This window comes from Microcebus murinus, chromosome 12 (assembly GCF_040939455.1).
Source record: "Microcebus murinus isolate Inina chromosome 12, M.murinus_Inina_mat1.0, whole genome shotgun sequence".
NCBI classification, from domain to species: Eukaryota; Metazoa; Chordata; class Mammalia; order Primates; family Cheirogaleidae; genus Microcebus; species Microcebus murinus.
The window spans coordinates 27,742,811-27,764,970 of NC_134115.1; the positions used below are offsets into that span (position 1 = coordinate 27,742,811).

The 22,160-nt window shown below is 43.8% G+C and overlaps 1 protein-coding gene and 1 non-coding gene across 11 annotated transcripts in view; both read left to right on the forward strand.

The window, feature by feature from the left end:
• TRPM3 (transient receptor potential cation channel subfamily M member 3) overlaps nt 1-22,160 on the forward strand; it is a 529,331-nt gene that overhangs the window by 476,729 nt on the left and 30,442 nt on the right. The window lies entirely within an intron of this gene.
• On the forward strand, nt 4,824-4,927 carry LOC142874750 (small nucleolar RNA U13). Its single transcript, XR_012922383.1, has one exon. It is a non-coding gene; the product is annotated as a small nucleolar RNA U13 (small nucleolar RNA).

Below are 22,160 nucleotides of genomic sequence, written 5' to 3' on the forward strand. Positions count from 1 at the left end.
TTCAAGATGACTGCTTGCTTGGAAGAAGACCCCAATAACTTCAGGTCAGATGAAGAATGTTGAGTCCTCATCTTAGTGATGAACTCAATTCAAGGACATGACATCCACTGATGAGTTAAGAATAGAGGAGACTATTTCTTGACTCAGGCTGTGGTTACATAGGTTTTCATTTTACACTAGACATATAGGTCTCATGAACTCTTCTGTATATATGATATATCTCACAACCTAACACAAAAAGGAATAAAGGAGACATCGTGCTATCACATTTTCTAGATTCCAGTTTGAATGGGTTCATTCATTCGATGACATTTGCCAAGCACTTCTGTGTGCCAGGCACTGTGCTAGGAGCTGGGGTTAAAAAGACACATACTTTATTGCCTGGGCTTTGCAGAAAGTTACTGGAGAAGACTGATGAGTAAACACATCGTGACAAATCAGTGTGATGCATATCTCCATAGAGGTGATGTATAAAGGACTTAGCTCAAAGGAAGGAACACACTTTAATTTGGCGGTAGGGCAGGGGGTACGGGGCAAAGCAGAGAAAAGTGAGGGAGGGCAAAGTGTGGTCATAGAAAGTCTCCTGGAGGTAACAGGTAAGCCGGATCATAAAGGGTATTAAGAGGTTTTCAGATAGATAATGAGAGGGCATTCTAAACAGAGACTGTTACGTTCAGAGCCTGAAAGGCGTGATAAAACACGCCCGGTGTGGGCACGTGAGGCCAAATAGACCACACACGTGAGACTTCCTCCCTGGGCCAGCCAGGAGTGAGCCTCCAGGTTAGTTTCACGTACAAGGTACTCCTGAGCCTTCCATACCTATCCCAGGTTAACATGTGACATGTGTCACCATATTGTCTTTGTCTGATTTCTTATGTGCAACCCCCCACTGGACTATATGCACTGTCAGCGGGTTGGGGTCAGGGTCTGTGCCCATCTTTTCCACCATTATTTGAGTGGATGAATGGAGAAGAGGTTTGAAAGGCAGATTCTCACAAAGGGCTTTATACGCCAGGCTAAGGGATTTGGATCTTTTCTTATGGGAAATTCACAGCTCACCTCATGTGGAGCCCCTTTCTCAGCGAAGGCTCTAGTTTATGGAATTCACGAGTGTGACCGAGGACTGCAGAAACTGTGGCTGGAAAATATGCAGTGTGATGCTCATTTCAGGGAAACCACATAAGCCATAGAAAAGCCTTTTGTTCCAAAATGTTTTATAGAAGAGGAGTAGCAAGCTTCACTTTTAAGAGTCAAAACATCCCCTGAACAGGTTAAACCTGCTGACTCTTCTCCCCTTAGTGAAATATTATAATCTTTCCTCTCAACCCCCCAAATAGCTGAAATCAGCACCCAAGGAAGGAGCTTTGACCTGTGCACAGGTACTGTGGAAGCTGGTGGCGCAGGCTGGGGGAGTGGACTTTGAGCAGCCGGAGGCCACAGGAGGCCACCGAGTGTCTGGAGGGCAGGGAAAGGGAGACAGCGAGTGGGGAGGCTTGAGAAATAGACGTGGTGGCAGAAACGACTTTGCCTACATTGCACTTTTGCCAAGGGTCCTGGCAGATGGCCAGCTGGCCTCCAAACACCACCTTCTACGCTGCCTGCAATAAGCTCTGATGCCTGGACTTAAATATCAGGATGACTTGAAGTTCCAGAGGCCCCAGGCTCCCTTGGTTCGATCTACAACACACAGCTTCCTGACTGCAGCCAGGTTTCCCCTCCTCTACGTGCCGTCTCCCCCTTTCTGGAAGACTCACAGAGGTGCAGAGGAGAGAAAGGAAGACAGAGGAGAGGCGTTAACACATCCATGTCCCACCTTCTCTTACCTTTTCCATTTTTATCGTTGGCTCATCCACATCAAAATGCTATTCTGTAGGAAATTCAAGGGTCTGAAATGCCCCCAGGACAGACAAGAGAAGCTGGAGTGTTCTCAAAGAGGCTTTCTTGTGACCACAAAATAATCTCTTGCAATTAAGGTCTCCCTCACTGGCTCTCACCTAGGGGCTCATCCCCAACTTCTACCCAGCAAGGAGACATTTGACATCGCTAGGAAGTATTTTGGTTGCCACAGCTCAGGGGATGCTAATGGCATCTCGTGGTGGAGACACAGGACAGCCTCTGCAAACAGTGACATCGCCAACCCTAAGTGTCAGTGCGCGGAGAGCGAGGAAACCTGGCCCATCGGAATTCAAAATTCAACTCCTTATTGTTGCTTCTCAAAGAAAAATGTCACGATGCAGTGGCCTCAACATGTAAAAAGTCGTAAAGGACAGACAAGAAAAGGCTTCAACTCCTCACAAACTAAATCCAGGCACACAGAGTGGCCACACGTCCCCATTTAGCATCCCTGTCCAAGTCCCCCAGCACCTCCCTCTGCTCTGCTCACTCTCTCTTCGGACCAAAGACCAAGTTAGGGCATCGTGCAGTGATGGCATCTGAATGGTCAATGTGGCAAATACCAATAGGTCCTGTCACATGCTCTTGGGCACAGTTTTGATAGAATAAATCCAGCTGTCATTACTGTGAAGAATGAGAAGGACCCAGAGGCCCTCATCCATTCGGAATTCACAAGTATTTTGCTGATCCAAGTGGAATCTAGCAAACTACAAAACTTCCCTTCCAAGTTTGTATAGACTTTTCTTTTTCCTTTTTTTTTTCTTTCTTTCTTTATTTTTTTTTTTTTTTTATAGAAAAGCATCATCATTCATTGACAAAGAAAGTGGTGGGAGTGATTTCAGACATCCTAGTGAATCGGTCCAGTCAATCCAGCTCATCAATTGGAGTGAAACAGACTCAATAGTTATATTTACTGACCAACTTAATGCCACTGGGCCAAATTTCAAAACGGTTTTTAAACATTCACTGGAGCCAGTATGTCTCCCCTGAGTAGACCGTTGGCTAGCTTTGCAAAATCCCAGTCCCTGAGGCAAAGGGATGAAGTCTGTTGCATGCCCTTTTTAATATTCTGAACAAGGACTTCAGAAGTAAAATGTCACTGTGAACTGAATGGTTACAGTACTGTTACAGGAAAGCCAGTTGCTGACAAGTACTTCAAAGTCACTGAGGCCACCTGAGGAACATAATGTTCAGCCACCGAAGGAACTGTATATGGTGCATGCGGTTCTATTCTCTACAGCAAGTAATTGAATATACAGGGCGGGGGACACCTCTATCAAACAGGTCAGGCGCTAAAAGACTGGATTATTTTCAGTGGATTTAAGATTATAAACCCTATCAGGAGTCTACAGAAGGTAGCCAAGTGCTGGAAATGTCACTGCTTTTTGCAAAACGTACAGCAGTTGTACTTAAGCACCTCGTATTGAATATAGGGAGGCCCGAGTTCTCCATTATCTAGTGTGTTACAAAGGCCTCATCTTGGGTTTCTTGAGTTTCTTCTGACATTTCTAGGAAAAAGAAGTCAATTAACATTTGTTAAGATCCTATTACAGTGGCTGGCACCAGGCCAGGCACATGACACACTGTGACTCATCAGTTCCAATTTGCTGTTGATGTACATAAAGAGCAGAGGCGAAAGAACTTGCTCACAGCAGCACACAGCCACAAAGCAGCAGAGGCTGCACTAGAACCCAGGCCATCTAACTCCTGGGCCCGTGCTCTTAATTCCTGGGTTGTATAACAGAGGGCTGCTTCCATCTGACTCCAGAGACTTGCTCTCTTCTCTGCACCTCCCTGAGGTACCTGGACCATATCATGCATTTATTTACTCAGCAACCCCTTATCAAGTGCCCCACTGGTCTCTAGTGAGAAGGCCATAACAAGAAATGCCTTGGCATTCCATTCACAGTGGTTACCGTCTACTGGGGGTGCAGGGGGTGGGCGCAGGAAGGAGATAGACAATAAGTAAATAAATAAACAATACATTTTGGGGTGGTAAAAACTTCCATGAAGAAAATAAATCAGACTAGTAGAATAGGGAGTTCACGGAATGAGGAGTTAAGGGTACAATTTTATGGTCAATGAAAGGCCTTGAGGAGATAACATTGAGTTGAAAAAATGTTTAACATTGAGTTAAAAAATGAAAACAGGTGTGACAAGAGCTGGGGAAAGAGCATTCCAGACAGAGAGAACAGCAAGGGCAAAAGCCTCGTGGTAAGAATGATCTAGAAGTGTTTGACTAGGATCAAAAAGAATGCCAGTGTGTCTGGTATTTAAGATCTACAGCAGCTAAAGTTGGTATAACATGTCATATGTTCAAATATGTGGTTTAATTTTAAATTAGGACTGGATTTAAGGACAGAATTAGCAACTCTGCAACTATTAAGGAAAGAGCACACCACCGTAGTAGGGTAGAGGGAGGGTAGAGAACCACCCGGAAGCCAGCAGTTTCCAGTACCAGGAAGGGAGTTGGCTCCACTGCTGGAGCCTTCCAGCGGCCCCCCAGGAGGTTTTTATGGCATTGAGATAGTGACACCTTGGATAGTCTCAGAAGCACCCAGCATGGATGAATTAGACACTATAGCATGAAAAATACACCGTACCTCCCAGGAGGAGATTCATCTGTCTCTACAAGTACGTCGAAATGGCATCCATCACAAAAACTGTGAGCATCTTGGTAATGCAAACAAGAATGTAGCATTTGCAGATGAGATATGGCCCATTGGTGGGTCAGAAAATTACAAATTGGGAAGAGGCAGCTAAAAAGTGTTAGCCCCAAGATGTCAGCAGCACTGCACAGCATATAACATACTCAGGGGGAAAAAATCTTGCAGAAGAGTTTGCTTTTGGAAGGCATCGCTAATCCAATAGCAGTTCATAGTTGTGGCGTGCCTGGTGTGGGTAGAGAACTCAGTTAAAAATGGTTTGAGATTCTTTTGTAGTTCATAAGCGTGGTGATTGGGATTTCGCATGTCTGCGTGAGATGTGCCTCCCCCAGGCCTTGTTACCACGTCAGCACATTTCCTGTCTGACGTGGAATAAAAAGGAAAACAAAAAACAAAACAAAGAATGGTTTGAGTTAGTGTGACAGGGACAGCCCACGACAGAGCCAAGAGTCAGGCACCGAATCCCAGTTCTGTCATCTCTGTTACCCGAGTGACCTTGTGGAAGTTGCTGGTACTCTCTGTTCTTCAGTATTCTTAACAGATTGGGGACAGTAAGGAGGTCTGCCTTGGTGCGCCTCCCACGCAGGAACACTGCTAAGAAAAAGAGCAATTCCTTCCCGAATGAGTATGATAAGCCCAAGAAATACAGGAGATCATGCATATTATTATTTGTGATGAAGCTAAAATCTGCATTATTGTCAGGTTGTGATGTATTCAAAGCAAAACATTAATAAATATAACAGCCCTGGTGATATGCAGATGTGCCAAATTAATGAAAGTGATACCCAATAGACCAAAGTTTGGGAAAGAGTGAAACAAAAGGCACAATGTCAAGGGCTACTCAGAGATCAGGTGATATTGGTGGTAACAGTGGAAGGATGAAGTGGAGGCATCTGTAGGGTTGAGCCCAGTAAAATTGAAATTTGCAATGCTATTGTTTCTTCCAGACCATTCCAGCAGGGAAGCCAGCTCCAGAGAGATGCAGGAGCCTTCACGAGTCCACATAGTGAGGTGCCTTCTAGGTGCCCCTACTCCATAGTTCAAAGCCAAGACCATTGAAACAACTAAGCCAAAACAAGCAGTCTCAAATAGCATGCTTCTCTCTCTCCATAGCAAAATAGAAGCGAGGTATTATGCTGCTGCTCCTTATGAAAAGTCATTACTGTGTTTCCCCCACTGTGTCAGCCTTCCAGCCAGCCTGAAAGTCATTCCGGGCAGCTAACCCAATCATTCATCCATTCATGGATTCAGCAAATATTTGGAACCTACTCTGTGCAGGCACCATTGCTGTGTACAGGGGGTTTAGTGATGAGTATAACTGACGAAGCTCCTGGCTCCTTGGGAGCTCACAGCGTAGTGGAGGCATCGGATATCAAACCTAGAATCACACATCCAAATACTTAATCATAAGCTCTGATGAGTGTGTGATCAAGAAATACAGAGTGCTACGAGAACATCTAGCAAGGAGAGACATACTGGGGACTCAGAGACAGGCTCTCTAAGCAAGTGACTTTTAAGCCAAGCAATGCAGAATAAGCAGGAGTTTGCCAGGCAAAAGGTAAGAGAATAGCTCAGGGAGGGAAAACAGTCCGTGCCAAGGCCCTGAGGCAGTAGGGAGGGTAATTCCTCCTGCCAGTAACTGAGTGAAGACCAGCAGGGTGGACGCATAATGTGCGAGGGAGAAAATGGTATGGAATAAAGCTGGAGAGGCAGATGAGGGCCAGGGTGCGCAAGGCCTTGAAAGGATTTAAATGATCTCCTACATTCCATGGGAAGCCTGGGAAGGATTTTGTGCAGGAATTGAGTTGGTGGTTGTGTTGGTGGTGGTGATGGTGCGTGTGTGTGCGTGCTTGTGTAAATGTGTGCATGTGACATGAATCGCATGGTTTTACCTACATTTCAGCATCAATCCAAGGGTTACCAGTAGGGACTTTTGAGGGTTCGACACACACCAGATACTGTAGATTAGGAGCTGGCAGTTCAGTTCGCCCTAATGGCGAACATGGGCCTGAGCCCAGCTTCTGGCTATGAGATAAAGTGATTAGATTTAAGTTATACCAGTGGTAGTCTTAACTGGGGCACAGCACGGCCTCCTGATTTGGGAAATTTTATCTTGGAAATTCGAGGGGTGTTTTTGCTTGCCCTCCCTGACTGGGGGTGGGGCGCCACTGGCATTGAGTCGCCAGGGCCCAAGTCGTTGTGTGTGTCCTGCAGTGCAGGGGACACTCCCACAGTGAAGCGCTGTTCTCCGTCCACACAGCTTTACAGAGTCCCAGCAGAGATTCATGTAGGTGAAAAACCTGGTTATAATTATCTGAGCCTAACTCCACTTTACTTTTAAGATGCACAATATTTTTGCATGTTTTTAATAAGCCGTGAATTTTTCCAGGGATGAAACCACCATGAAAATTGAGGGAGAAGGTATTTTGTTTGCTTTGGGGCTTTCCCACGGGTTGTTTGCCATCTCAGAAAATCAACTCACCAATGACAATGCTCCTCCTTGTATTGGAGCCTTGTGTCCTACTGCATTTGTGTCTGTCTTATCCATGGGAACTCTTCATTTAAGTGTAGGCATCTGACCACTTCACTAGGGCTTGTGGAATAGTCGTGCCTGAGATTCTGTATATTGAAATAGATATTTTATTATAAATCATATTCCTTTTATTTCTCCTGTATATTAAAACTAGGACATCATATTGATTTTTTTCTGTGATTATGTGTACAGGTAAATTATACCATCTACAAATTTCATTTCAGAAGAGGGAAGGAGGCAGTAGAAAATATTTATTATGAGAAAGATGTGTTGGGTCTGATAAGATTGAAAACAACTGAACAAGCCTGTTTAATGCTTCCAAGTGCTGCAATTTTAGGAATCTAGCTACTTATTATCTTTGGATAGTCTCTTGGTAACTTTAACATATGAGAATTCTGTGCAAAATTTTCTATTTGTTAAATAATGCAGAAAGTTATCAAGACTAATATTACCAGTGAGGAGTCATCTTGGTATAATTTACAGGCTGCTATGACACAATGAGAAAGGCATTTCAACTTTGTGATGTTCTTCCCCAAAACCCATTATCCCAGTCTAATCACAAGAAGAAAAAAAAATAATCAAACTAACTCAAAATGAGTGACATTCTGCAAAATATCTGACCAGTACTCCTCAAGACCATCAATGTCATAAAAAACAAGGGGAGCCTGAGACATTGTCACAAACCAGAGGAGACTAAGGAGACATGATAATAAAATGCAGTGTGGGATCTGGGAAGACAGGAAGGATTTTAGTGGAAAACTAATGAAATTTTAAGCTAGTCTGGAGTTTAGTTAATAGTCACGTAAGAATAGTAATGCACAAATGTAAATTCTTCTTTTTTTTTTTTATTTGACAGAGTCTCACTCTGTGGCCCAGGCTAGAATGCCATGGCATCAGCCGAGCTCACAGCAACCTCAAACTCCTGGGCTCAGGCAATCCTCCTGCCTCAGCCTCCCAAGTAGCTGGGACTACAGGCATGCCCCACCATGCCCGGCTAATTTTTTCTATATATTTTAAGTTGTCCAGATAATTTCTTTCTATTTTTTTAGTAGAGATGAGGTCTCAATCTTGCTCAGGCTGGTCTCGAACTCCTGAGCTCAAACGATCTGCCCGCCTCGGCCTCCCAGAGTACTAGGATTACAGGCGTGAGCCACCGCGCCCGGCCAAATGTAAATTCTTTGTTTTGGCAAATGTACAATTGTCATGAAGGCTTTGACATTGACACTGGCTAAGTAAGGGTTATACAGAACAGAAGGCATTCTCTGTACTATCTCTGCAACTTTTCTATCTAAAATTATTTAAGTTTTCTTAAAGTCTGGTTTAAAAAAAAAAAAGCATGGGAAAACAGTAGGAATCCCACCTTTGAACATAACTTAAGAAATTTTTCTAAAGATATAAAATCACTATCACATGAAAAGACAATGAAGGTGAAAGAAATGTTGTATCTTTCCTGAGCTCTCAGGCTCCAGGGTCAATATACAAAGAAGACAAGGACAACACACAACTGCTGCCAGCTAACCCAAGGCGTCAGGTCCCCAGGGAGCACACAAATGCCAAGGGATGTGGCGGACACAGAGTGGGCGGCCAATCAGAAGAGCTGAGCCAGGCTATGAGGAGCAGAGGGACATTGCAGGCAACACAGAAAGGCTGATTGACAGAAGCAAAAAGGGATTAATAAACAAGCTATTCTTGGGAAAAGTTTGTCAGGCAGCGATGAGATGTGAGGGTAATAAAAATAACAATAGCAAATAGCTAAATAGCACTTTCTACATATCAAGCACTGTCCTGTATGTTTTACGGCTGCTAACTCATTTAATCCCCACAATAATCCAATCAGATAGGATTATTGCCCTGCGTTTAATGGGTAAGGAAACTGAAGCACAGAGAAAGAATATGACCTATGCATTATATGGAACCCTCTGAAATTGCCATTTTTGTAAGTCAACAGTGGTCTATTCTCGGAAAGTTCATATAGTTCATATTTAACCTGATCAGAAACTTGCCTAAGGTACACAGTTATTTGAGAGGCAGAGCTGGACTCTGAACCCTGGCAGCTGGCTCAGAAGCCTGGGGTCTGAGCCTTTAAGCTATGGGGCCTCCCACAGAAATGTCCAGGACTTACTGAGTGCTCCCTGCACGGCAGGCACCGTGCTAAAGCCTTACGTATATCATCAACAATTCATTTATCTTCATAGCAGCACTCTTAAAGTGGCCGTGTGATTATCACCTAATTTATACTTGGAAAGACTAAGGCTTACAGAGCTACTATAAATGGCAGAGCTGAGGTTTGAACCTACCTCCACTGGTTCCAGAGCCTGGGACCCGTGTTCTCTGTCTCTTGTGTGTTGATAGGTCTGGCAGAATGTGGGCTGAGACAAGCTTTTGCTGGAGACCAACAGTCTGGAGAGGAGAGACTTTTCTGCCAAACCTTCAAACAGACGCTCTGGGCTTTCCATTTGGTAGGACACATGGGGGAGACATTTTCTGGCCAGTCGAAAATGACTGATACTGTTATTCAGGTGGAATAGAACATTTACTTCATAATCGCTTCAAAAATAAGGGTGAAAAAATAAAAAAAAAATGAGCAAGGAAATGAAAGAGAGAAAGAAAGACAATAAAGTAAAAGGAAAGAAAAGGAATGGGAAAGATTGGAAGATAGGCTATCAAAGGTATTTCAAGTGTTCCCGTCCTGGAGATATTTGGAATCAGTATTGTATTTTATTTACAATTAAAATAGTTTTTCCCTACTCTCAAATGATTTGCTGACCATTCAATGGACATTCAGTACCTGGATCTGTTTTCTCCGGTAGTTAAGGGGTCATGTCATAATGGCCCAATATTCAATCTACTTAATTTAGCCCAAGATTCTCTTAGGTAGAGAGAAAAAAATAGTGACTGTTGCTCTCTCAGCAAATCTACTTTTAAAAATATCATCTAATAAAAAGAACCCAAATTTTACTAAAGTACCAAGTATTAATAAATCTGAATTATAAATTTAAAAATGCAATTCCATTATTTTTACATGTGTACAATATCTTAAGCTAGACTAGCTATGGATTGCCCAACAAGAAGATTCTACAAAAATACAGAGTCCCAGAGTCTAAAGTAACTCCACTCTTGAGCACAAAGTATTTCAGACTAACATAGGCACACAAAGATGGAAGTAACCTTAAATTTATCTCTTTACATCTCAAAATAGAGCAAATAAATTGCTCGTGCACCAACATTCTGGGTCAGTTCCATGGAAACATACCTTAGACTAGAGATAGACCTAAACAAAGCAGAAGCAAAAATACATCAATTAATCAATTACATGAAAAGAATCCTGCAGTGAAGATAATATTGGCACTGCTCTGCCCACCTGGCCCTGTATACCTGCTGTTGTTATTAGAATTCTATGACAGCAAATCCATCTTCTCTTGGATTTTGAAAGCCATAAACATGATTGTGAACATCCATTTTTTTTTTACTAAGTCTGAACTGGACACATGGGAACATCTTGATTGATCTCAGATGCTGACACATAGATTCTACCAATTGATAAAGCCAAATCCCTTTGCTTGATATTCCTAAACTCAACGTCTGGTTCCTGTTATAATCTGGGACCAGTTGGAGCAGTGCATATCCATGGCAACCGTTGATATAACTGGTTCTTTCAATCACCTAGTAACATGAAATAATAGGCCATTCTTTGTGACACACAGCAAAACAAGATTTTGTTTTGTTCATTGCTTGTATAAGCTTTATTTTATGCTTGTCCTTAACCTCTTCTTAACAGGGATCCTACTGCAAACCCAACCCTACTATGCTAAATGACACTGCCGGCCAGGGTATGTGCAAATAGCTATGATTAAGCAGGCTGCTTACTCTTGGGCCCATGTACACTGTCTAGTGAAATGGAAAGGTCTCCGTTTCCATGGATTAAAAACAGACTCCGGACAAACAAGACCTGAAGAGGACTTATACTGAGCTTTGAGGCTATGGCATGAATCACCTTGTCCAACACACTATAAATGGTACTTCCCAGCCTGAAATTGTTTATGCCCCTTCCAAAGAGTATCACTTTACTCATTTCCAAAGGAATTATTGGACAATAGTTAAAATGAAGACTGGGTTTTTTAGTTTCTTTCATTATGTTCGTGGTGATAAGTTTTCCATTTAAATAGACTATATTGTCAACATACAGGTATTCCCAAAGTAAGCATGTTGGCCAAAATCACTTACGGTCAAACTCACCCTCAAAAGCCTTTAAAACATGGAAAGAGGCCAGCGCAGTGGCTCACACCTATAATCCTAGCACTCTGGGTGGCCGAGGCATGTGGATCGCTCAAGATTAGGAGTTCGAAACCAGCCTGAGCAAGAGCAAGACCCCATCTCTACTATAAATAGAAAGAAATTAATTGGCCAACTGATATATATATAAAAAATTAGCCGGGCATGGTGGCACATGCCTGTAGTCCCAGCTACCAGGGAGGCTGAGGCAGAAGGATCGCTCGAGCCCAGGAGTTTGAGGTTGCTGTGAGCTAGGCTGATGCCACTGCACTCTAGCCTGGGCAACAAAGTGAAACTCTGTCTCAAAAAATATTAAAAAATAAAATATGGAAAGAGTATTACTTATAAACATCACTATTTGAGAATGACTGACCCAAACAAAAGAATAGAACATAAAGAAAGTCTAAATGCAGGGATCTGGACATCCAAACCCTTATGCCAGCTGAGTGCTATGGCTCATGTTTGTGATCCCAGCACTTTGGGAGGTGAGACTCAACTCTACAAAAAAATGTAAAATCAACCAGGTGTATTGGCACATGCTTATAGTTCTAACTACTGGGAAGGCTGAGGCAAGAGAATTGCTTGAGCCCAGGAATTTGAGGTTGTAGTGAGCTATGATCGTATACTGCACACTCCAGCCTGGGCAACAGAGCAAGACTTCACATCTAAATAAATACATACATAAATAAATAAATAAACTTTCTGCCTTTAAAATAACCTCAAACTCCTCACCATGATAATCCAGGCTCTGCCTCTGACTAGCTGTGTATCCTTGGGCAAGGTACTTGCCTGTTTGTGCCTCAGTTTACTCATCTGTAAAATGGACATTATAGTACCCACCTCATATTTTTTATGAGTTGAAATTTACAAAGTATGCAAAATAATGCCCCTAGAATATACCAAGTGTTTAATATGTGTTCCTGAAACAAAATTTTTGAAAAGCAAAATGAATGGGTCAGAAACTCTAAAGTGTTTTCTGTAGGATTTATGCCATTTTGTCTTAAAGAGCAGCCTCTAGAACCTTAATACTCATTCTAAAATGTGTTTGTTGTTATGATGATCCAATGAGATATTACATCTGTGAAAGCACCTGGCATCAAAACTGATGTGTCCATCTCTAGGGTGGTTATAACCAAAAGTGTTTTCTAGATAATTATAAATACTTGCTGTGCTTGACCTCAGAATTTCTCTCATCAGATCCACATCAACCCTGTTCTTTGAAAGAGAAAAACCTGGCCATCTTCCTCATGTTTGTGCATGCTGGCATGTCCTATTGTGGCCCCAGTGGACAATTAATGCTCTCATTCCACTGGACGCCTTAAGTAGAACTGCGTCTTACCCATAGATTTGATTGTAGTCAGTTCACATGTGCAATGCATGCGTGAGGTTACTCCCCTGTGTCTTGTTAGTTAACTTAAAAATGGACCTGACCCCATCACTTTCTTTTAGCTCTTTGCTCTTCTCTCTGTTCGCTCTCTTTCCTGTGTGTGTGTGTGTGCGCGCGCACGTGTCTAGTATGTGTGTTCTTGCATGTATTTGCATGACCTTGAGAGTGTAGCACAGAGCCTGCACATTGGCTGTCCCACGTTTACTAATTACACAAGACATAGAAGACAGAATATTCTTTTATAATCTCCCCAAGCTTGCTCCCCAAGTTTGCACGAATACTGATCTATCAGAGCCAAGCAAACAGCTTTTGTTTCACAATTAGGCAAGGGATATCAGTGAAAAGGCCCAACTTGTTTTCTTTCTATGCAGGACTCAGAAACTAGCCAATTTTTATACTGCTTGCGGTTTCATTTTAGGATTTTCCCACAGGTCTATTCAGACCGGCTTGGCCAAAGGAAATGCCACTCACAGCATTGTTCAGAGTGGCACTACATGAAGCATTAGCTTATTAAAAATGTGACAGCCATATTTTAAAAAGAAAAATGTAGGTCAGTTTTCACATGTCACCAGTTTGTACTCTGGAGTATTTGTGCAATGACAAAGGGAAGCCATCTTATTTTCAAATATTCTAATAAATATGATCAACTGAGTTGATCTGTGTGTGTGTATGTGTGTGTGTGTGTGTGTGTGTGTGTGTGTCCAGACCAAAAAGAAAAATTCAGATTTTCTGCAAGCCATGTATTTTACTTAAAAAAAAAAAAAGTAGCAACCTTCCTGTCTTTATGAAGAAGGCAAATGAGAATTTAAATCTATCCTTTCACTTCACGTACTCTATGATGAATACGCACACTGTTGAGTAGAAGTGCCCAGAAAACACTCAGACTAACTGCTGGCTATGGCTTGGGGTTGGGTTTCCTGCCTTGAAAAAGGTTAAGGTGCTTAAGGAATGGAGGATTTGGCCTGCACCTAAGCTTATTGTTCCTGGACACAGCAGGTGCAGTGAACTGTTCGTGCTGAGCAGCCACCGCTAAGGAGTTTAGCTGCAGTGAGAAAAGCTGGGCTTGCGCTCTGATGTCATGGATAAGAAGCTGGCTCCCTCTCCCAAGCCTCATACTGTGAGGTTTTCATCTACCTGTAAAAGTTGATTTTGCTCAAATCAGATTAGAAATCAGCTTTCCCTCAGCAGACTGTCGTGTGGCCAATAAAGGCAGGACAGCGGTGTGCGGGGGCGGGATTGAAAGAAAACCTGCGCTTGGGCACCCACTGTCATTAGCACTCCATTTCCTCGGGGGACAGGGACATGAAAAGGAGTCTGCACGGGACCAAGAGTCAGCTGCCTTCAGTTCTCCCACCTGGGGACAGGGGCTGTGCCCCATTCTATTTAAGGGCATTGCCGATCTATCGGGAAAAATAGAAGTAATGAAGCAAGGGCTTTCTTAGTACATGAGAAACCACCAGGCAGGACTGAACGAAGAGGAATTACTCCATTTCTTTAATAAACCCAGTAAAGGATTACAAGAAATAATAATGCCTTATGGGTGTAAGCTTATCTCTGCAGAGCCTGATCGGCTGCTCCGAGGTCCTTCCCAAGCTCTCCCTGCCCACTCCTCCGTGCCTTTTCCTCTCCAACCCCTCCCTGGTATTGCTTCAGAGGGGACCTGCTGGCGTTCACAGGACACAACAGGCACCCTTCCGCCTCTGGGCCTCTGCCCCGGCGGGGCCTACTGCCTAGAGCACCCTTTCCCCAGAGAGCCTCTTGGCCAACTCCCTCATCTGAGACTGGAATCTTTGTCCACCTCTTGCCTTCTCAGTGCGACCTCCAGCACCCCCCTGCCTGCCCCTGATCCTTCTTACCCTGTGCTCTACTCTTTATTTGCTCCCATGGCACTTATCACTTCCTGACAGCTCCCTTATCTTATTTATTTAGTACGCTGTCATCTTATGCCGCCGTCATCGCCACCATCCCTTCCCCAGCGTCCACCGTCTAAGGGCAGGGAGCTCTGATGCTTTGCCCACTGCTGTGTCCTGAGCACTTAGAACAGCGCCCGGCACGTGGCAGGGGCTCCATAAATACTTGCTGCCTGAGCCATGGGGGGAGCTGGGCATATATCAGCGTCACTAGGAACATCGTTTCTGTTACCATTGTTACATCAGGCTTAGAGGTAAGGACACTGGGACTCAAGACCCATCAGTGGACTTAACCAATAGCACATAGATGGCAAAATGCCAGATCCAGTCTCAAACTGAACCTATCCAAGGTTAGTGTCTGTGTCTAGTGACTTCAAGAAATAACAAGACGGATCAGTTGCAGGTAGCTACCAAAACAGGAAACGTACGAGCATGTAATTATTTAAAATATTCAAGCCATGGTGAACAGCCAAGTGCCCTTCCCATCCTTTCCCTCTTTCTGCGCCCCCCCACCCCACTTCTCCACCTGATTGGCATCTGAGTTTATTATTTTTTAACAGATAAATCTGTCAAGATGAAAATGTTTATTTGTTTTATTTTCATTGACGGATGTCACAGTTGGTCTGGGAAAGAAAAAATTGTTAGTCCACTGTACAGGGTGTACTGTCACCCAACTATGTCACCATAATAGCGGTGTTCATATTCAGCATACAGGTGGACTCATATTCACAACACTAAGGCTGACAGCCTCTTAGGTTCCAGGCAGAACATGCACTGCATATTATCTGGATTCTTTGCTGCTGGAGGAGCATCAGTCGAAGTGAGAAAAGCTCGAGTTTTAACAGTAAACGGAGAAGAGTTTTAACAGTAAACAGAGAAGAGTGGGCCGGGAGAACAGAGCTTGGGATCTGCAGGGCAGTGAGGGAAGAGGGGCACAGAGAGGGAAGCGTCCGCAGATAAGATAGATCAGAGCTCGGCATGTGAGCGGCGAGCACAAATGGGTTTCTTGCATTGTCACCTACAAGGGGATTTGGAATCATGTCAGTGGGAACTTGTGTTTGCTTATATTTGCGTTCCTGAATGTTAGGGGCCACATTCATGGTTTCTGTAGAAGCCGTGTAACCCCTTGGGTACAATCCAATGGGAGTTATGGATTAATGATTGGGAGGTGGTATAGCTTTGTGTCCCTTGGTGTTTGTCCACACATAGATAAGCAGTCTGGCTCGCTGAACTGATCCTTCCAGGCACAGAGAGCCCTGATGTGAGATTGCTGGTTTCTTTTTATTAGACAGCCCCCCTGGCTCTTCCCTCTGCAAATACCCTGAATACCTTAGCTATGCATGGGTTTCTGAAAAATCATAAATCCCATCTTAAACAGAAACAACAGGCATATTCCTTAGTGTGTAGCATGAGGCTAAGGTGACTAAGGTGGGCCACAGGGAAAATCTTCCTCCGTCAAGACAATGAGAATGGAATTGAGTTTGTGCCACTTGTGACAGAAGGGCCACCTCCTCCTGCCCTCCCAGCTCTGACAGGTGCATTGTTGTCACTTGAGGAGCTGTGATGAGAACACCACAGTCAAGAATTCCAAGGAGGTGGACAGCAGCACAAAAATCTGGAAGAGTACATGATTTATTTGACATTTTCTCTGCAAATTTCTTTGTTGTTTGTGGTTTGAAGAAGAAAATAGCTCATCTCATCCTATTCAGTTTAGGCAGATATCAAAAGGAATGTGTAATGAAGATGAGGAGGCAAACCCACAATAAACTTGTGAGTTAAACAGTTTTTATTCCCAACCTCTCAAGCCTTCCCTGAGCCGCCTCCTCCCTTCTCGGCACCCCCGCCCCCGCCCCCAGCATTCCCAGAGCTCTGGGTCTCTGCCCCCTCTGATGAAACCACTCGGCAAAGAAGCTCTTTCTAAGGTGTTAATAACAGTGTACTCACTAGAGAAGAATGTTGATTGCAAGAAAACAAAGCCACTCAGATGAGGTTAGAGAAAGACTGTAAGCATCCAAAAGGAAACCGCAGAGGCATTCAAAGACAGAAAACAAAGCATGACGTGAGCTGACTGGGAACGAAACCGGAAGTGGTTTTGGGAAGTCAGAATCTCCAGGCTCAGCCATGCTCACCTGCTTTCCTCTCTAGCTCACACTCCAGCCTCGGCCAAGCAATCGTCTCTCTCTTGTCCTCTCTTGCCAGCTCTCCCTCCCCCCCCCCCCCAGACAGCTTCCTTTATCTTTATATGAGCACTGTGGTCTGGCTTTATATGATCTTTAAATCAAGTACCTGCCATCATCTAACTAAAGACTCTGCACTTTAGTTTTATCACTAAAGACAGAGTCATTCAATGAACTCACTCCTCCTCGGGCAATGATGGGATCTGCTCCCATCAGCTGTGGCCCCAGTTGGGTGGAAGGGGAGGTCAAGAAATGACAAAAAAGGGCTTTGTCCACCAGAAGGACGTAGGGCTGCCTCTCGTCCAGCTGTGAGAGTGAGGGGAACGGAGCATGGGTATGAGGCATCTACTGACACAATCCTGCTGTAGGACAAACCACTCCAGAACGCAGTGGCTTAAAGCTATAAGCATGTACTGAGCTCACAGGGCTGTGGGTTGTCTGGGTGGTTCTTCTGGCCTTGGCTGGGCTCGATCCCATGCCAGGGGTCAACTGGCCATCAGCTGTTCCACGACAGCCTCCTCTCAGACAACACAAGCAACTGGGAGCCGAGGGTGCATGTGTTTCGTGGCCCCAGCAGGCTAGCCCAGGCATGTCTCGCACGGTGACGGCCGAGGTGGAAAAGCAGAAACAGAGACACTCAAGGGTTTTTCCAAAGTTCTGTATGGGTCACATTTGCTAACATCCCATTGCCCAAAGCAACCCACATGGCCAAACTCAGAATGAAGAGTCAAGGAAATAGATCCCACTTGTTAAGTGAGAGAAACTCTAAAATTACACAGCAAAGGAGCTTGGATACAGGGAGGGGAGAGAAATTGTGGCTATTAATGCAGTCGATCTGCTGCATCATGGCAACAAACTCACTGACATGTACAACAGACAGGATAGATATATATTCTTCCCCAGCAAGATTTTGCACAAAATCTTTCTGATACTAACTCCTGATACAAAATAATGAACTACCAAGATTGGAATTTAGGAGCCCTCTTCAAATAAATGACAATTTTGTCTCAAGGTAAAACTAGATATCTAGGGTAACAAGAACAGAGAACCAAGGTAACAGAGGGAATCAAATTCTCTCTCCTTCTGTTCTAGAACACACCACACCACCCCACCGCACCCTGCCAACATACAGCAGGCTTGTGACATACTGCTTTCTAATTAACTGGATTTAAAAATGAGACATTCAGCCTAACAGTGTGTTCTGAATAGCTCAAAGCTGAAACTCCATGTATACAGTGCGTGGGCCACAAGCTAAGGTAGCCCTGAAGAGTTAGAGGCTACATCCTTGGTCTCCTCTGCTCCCCAGGTTGTTATGTCTGGGTTCTGTTTCATGCAGTGGGGCCGAGTTATTTGCTTGCTTCTCTTGCAGGTGTGGAAAGAGAAAGGCTTCTACAAATGGCCTACAGTTAGTTCCTGGGATAGATGATTCGCTTTGAGGATTATTCAAGTCTTTTGATCCTCTTCTTGGAATATCAGGAATAGGTGGAGTTTAGAGATCATCTAATCCAGCATTTCCCAACCTTTAGTCAGTCACATACCCCCATTCACTGTTTTGTTACCTCTGTTCTATTCTTTAATATTTTCAGTTAAATTGACTCATTTAAAAAAAATTTTTTTTTAAATTAAATCATTTTCTTTTTCTTTTATTTTTTAAAATTATTGCTTAGGCTGCCAGAGATCTAAAATTGACTCTCATTTTTTAAAAACTCAGTTTATTAAAAAAATTTATATTATGGCCATAAGTTGCAAATCAGTATCATTTGACATAAAAAGGAGATAACCATAAAATAAACAGAATGAAAACACTATATTAGTATGAAATACCAGCCGGTGCTTGAACCTTCAGCCTGCCCTTACTTTCCTAAAAAGGGAGTTGAGAAAATATGAAGAAAGTGTCAAAGAGACAGTATGTGCAAACTGACCCTTTTTCCCTGACGGAGACAGGAAGATTGAAAGAGGCTTGACAAGGTCATTATTTTCTTACTACCTAGTTCAATGTTACGTAATGCCCTGTTTCTGCATCCTAAACTCGTCCTGGACTTCCTGAGCTGTGTGTGTGTGTGTTGCACTGCAGGGAACATCAATATGGCAGCTGCCATGATCCACAGATGGAGGAACCAAGGCCTCCTACCAATTTCTAGTGGCTGCCCTTGTGCTGTGTCACTACCAGCTAGCATCGTACCCAGCATTTGCATTAGGCAAAGGAAAGAAGTAAAGGAGGGAGCTGGTGCATGGTGCTTGCCTGGTTTTCAGTTACCTCTGCTCTTCCTGTCCATTACTAGGGGACATCAGTAGTCACCTACAGAAAGAAATAGAGAAGGCCTCATGCTTTCACAGAGAAAACTTCTGCCCGGATTCGCCACAATCTACAACCCTCAGCTAAAGAAACTTCTAGAAAGATGTAGCCATCTGTAGCCTCTGTAGGAGGCATCCCCAGTTGTCTTGCCAAGGAAAGCGTCATTGCATCAGGAAAAGGCCAAAGAGCAGAGTTATCTAAATGGAATTCCCCCTCGAAGTAAGCCACAGTGGCTGTGCCCATGACAGTCTAAATCCTCCGTGGCAACCTGTCTGGATTATCAAAAGGAGGTGGAGAAATCCTCTTTGTCTCATTATCTTTTCAAGATGGATTTTTAGTTGAAAATCCTCTCCTTAAAAAAAAAAAAAAAATAGGATAAATGTTGTCAGCTATTCAACTAAGATCTTTATTCCATTGCCTGTGGTTTTTGAATAAGCTTTTGAGACATTTCTTCAGACAGACCAGGGGCCATCTTCAAGAAAAATACTTGTTCGTCATATTTCTAAGGGTGACGCTGATTGTATCAAACATCGGCTGGTGTTCATTCTAAACTTCTCGAAAACAAAGTGCTGTGCACATTAAGTAAATAGACATTTCTTTTCTCAGCGTATCGTAGGACGCAATGGAAAGGGCAAGCATCTCGTTCTTTGGGGCAGAGGTCCCCGCACCTAATACCTGTTACATGAACCTAATTTCTTTCTTCACACTCTGAACTTTAAAGTGTTCCATACACGTGTTTACTTCTTCAGAACCGCTCTGGCCAAGTCGTTTGTGTTGATGGGAACAAGAAAAAAATCAGGTGTCTCGCGAACTGTTCCTACATGTGTCCATAATTGAGAGGTTCCTCTCAACCCCGTGTTGGCTCTTTCTTCAGGGGTGCAGAGAAAAGGGACTTAGCGGTTCAGCAGGCTTGTGTGACATCCTGATTCTGTCCTTCCCGCCTCTGACGTAGTGACAGAGATACTAGGGCCTTCTGATACTATACTAGATACAGAGATACTAGGGCCCTCAGCTCTTCATCTGTGAAGTGGGGATAACAATACCTATCATGTCAAGATATTGTAAAGATTGAAATAATAAGTGATATAAAGCAAAGCTCCTAGCACAGGGATTTGCACTGAAGTATGTAGTCGGGGGTCACTCGTGTCGTTACACTGGCAAGGCCATGTGAGATAGAGGGGAAGGCACACAGGCTGGCAGGTCAGAGAGAGGGCAGTGCTGTTTCTGCTTCATTCATAATTGCATCTCCAATGCCAATTGCCACTGGCATGTAGCGAGAACTCAGTATTTTTTGGACAAATGGAATGATTCTGGTACTATCCCTTAGTAGCTGTGTGATGTTGGGTAAGGCGTTCCTCCCCTCGGTGCATGTCTCTTCAATCGTGAAACAAAGACAATACATTTCTTACGGACTTGGTGGGAAGCTCAAATATGACGGCAAAGTGCCCAGCATGAAGGTCAGCACTTAACATGCGTTCCTCGGCTGTTTAATCCAAATCTCCACTCTTCTTCACTTTGGATGATCCCAGATAAAGGAAAAACTAGGATCCACGATTTTCTGGAGAAGCACCATTTTTAGTGTCTCTATTAGTATAGGCAGTGGGCAGGGTCCTGGGGCCCAGGGTGTATTTAAGAGATACCACAGTGCTCTCAGGACAGTCCCTGGTCAGAAAGATTCTGATGTCACTTCTTGGCTCAAAAAGGGAAAAAATATCAGCATTAACAGGCAGTGTCTGGCACGGATGCAAGGTGGGGTGTTGTGGCTGGTTTTCCATGGAGATTCACACGGCAGCACCCAGAGGGAGATTGTCTATGTCTTACGCCTTTGCCAAAGACCAGGCATATTGCTTTAACCTTGGCAATTGCCAAAAAGCAAAAACGAACAAAGTCTAATTTTTCCCTCTGTGAGTATTTTCTGTCACAGGGGCATCCTATGTTGGCAAGTTGTAGTGGCACTTGATGAGGTCTTGAAGTCAACAAGAACATAGACCTTGACCTGGTAAAATGGAGCAGGTGTAACTCTCACAGAAATGCCTGACAGTGTATAGGGCAGGGAGCTCCTGCCTGCATCCATGAAGCAAATATTTATTGAGCACCTACTATGTGCCAGGCATGTTCTGGAGACTGTTTTGTTTAGTGAACAAAAGAGACAAAAATCCTGCTTCATGAGGCTTATACTCTAGTAAAGGATGCTGTTTATTATGCTATTGTTATTATGAAAGATTATTTATGAAACAAATTTCAACCCTGGGAAGGCTGCACTCCAAAACCTGCACAACGTGTACAGGGAGGGCTTTCTTACCATCATCCACGTCATCTGGCCAGATTGTGCCTGCACAGCCTGTCAGTTTGTTCCAGAGCCCAATCATCCATTTCTACTTCTGAATGCATAATTAGCAGAAACAGTACTTCCAGCTTCCTGCAATGTGTCACTGTGACCCCCATCAATAAAGCACAGAGAATCTGAACCTCCAAATGTTTGATCCTTTCTAATTTGGCTGCAACAGCATAAATGTAGGGCTCCCACTCTGTACCTGCACCCCACCTTGAGGCTCCCATGGCTTAATCTATCTTTGACTAGCTTCTAGAATGAGTTTTCTTTACTTTAGGGATAGCTGGCTGTGTCTGGATGCCTGACCAAAGTTTCCCAACTGTATGTACCCTACTGATTAGGCAATAGGTCAAATCTGAAGCAATTGTTTCTGAGTCAGAGACCCCAGTTGGACAAAACTGAGCTGTATCAGTATAGAGCTCTTCAGTGATTTTATGATATATGGGGAAGAAGGGGAGCAACAGTGTCCTCTGGCTCCTGAAACTCTGGCACTCCTTCGACCTTGGTTTCAGGTCACATTAAACGTCGCAGGTTCCTCCTTCCAATTGTTCTATGCTATTCCAAGACTCCAAATGCAGTCTCTCAGGAGTGAGGTACCCAAAACATGAACGTCTGTTATTACTGGCCTGTGGACAGGGGCTAGAGGTAGGGGGGTGGGGGTGTGACTGTATTAGTCAGGACTAATTGCAAGGGA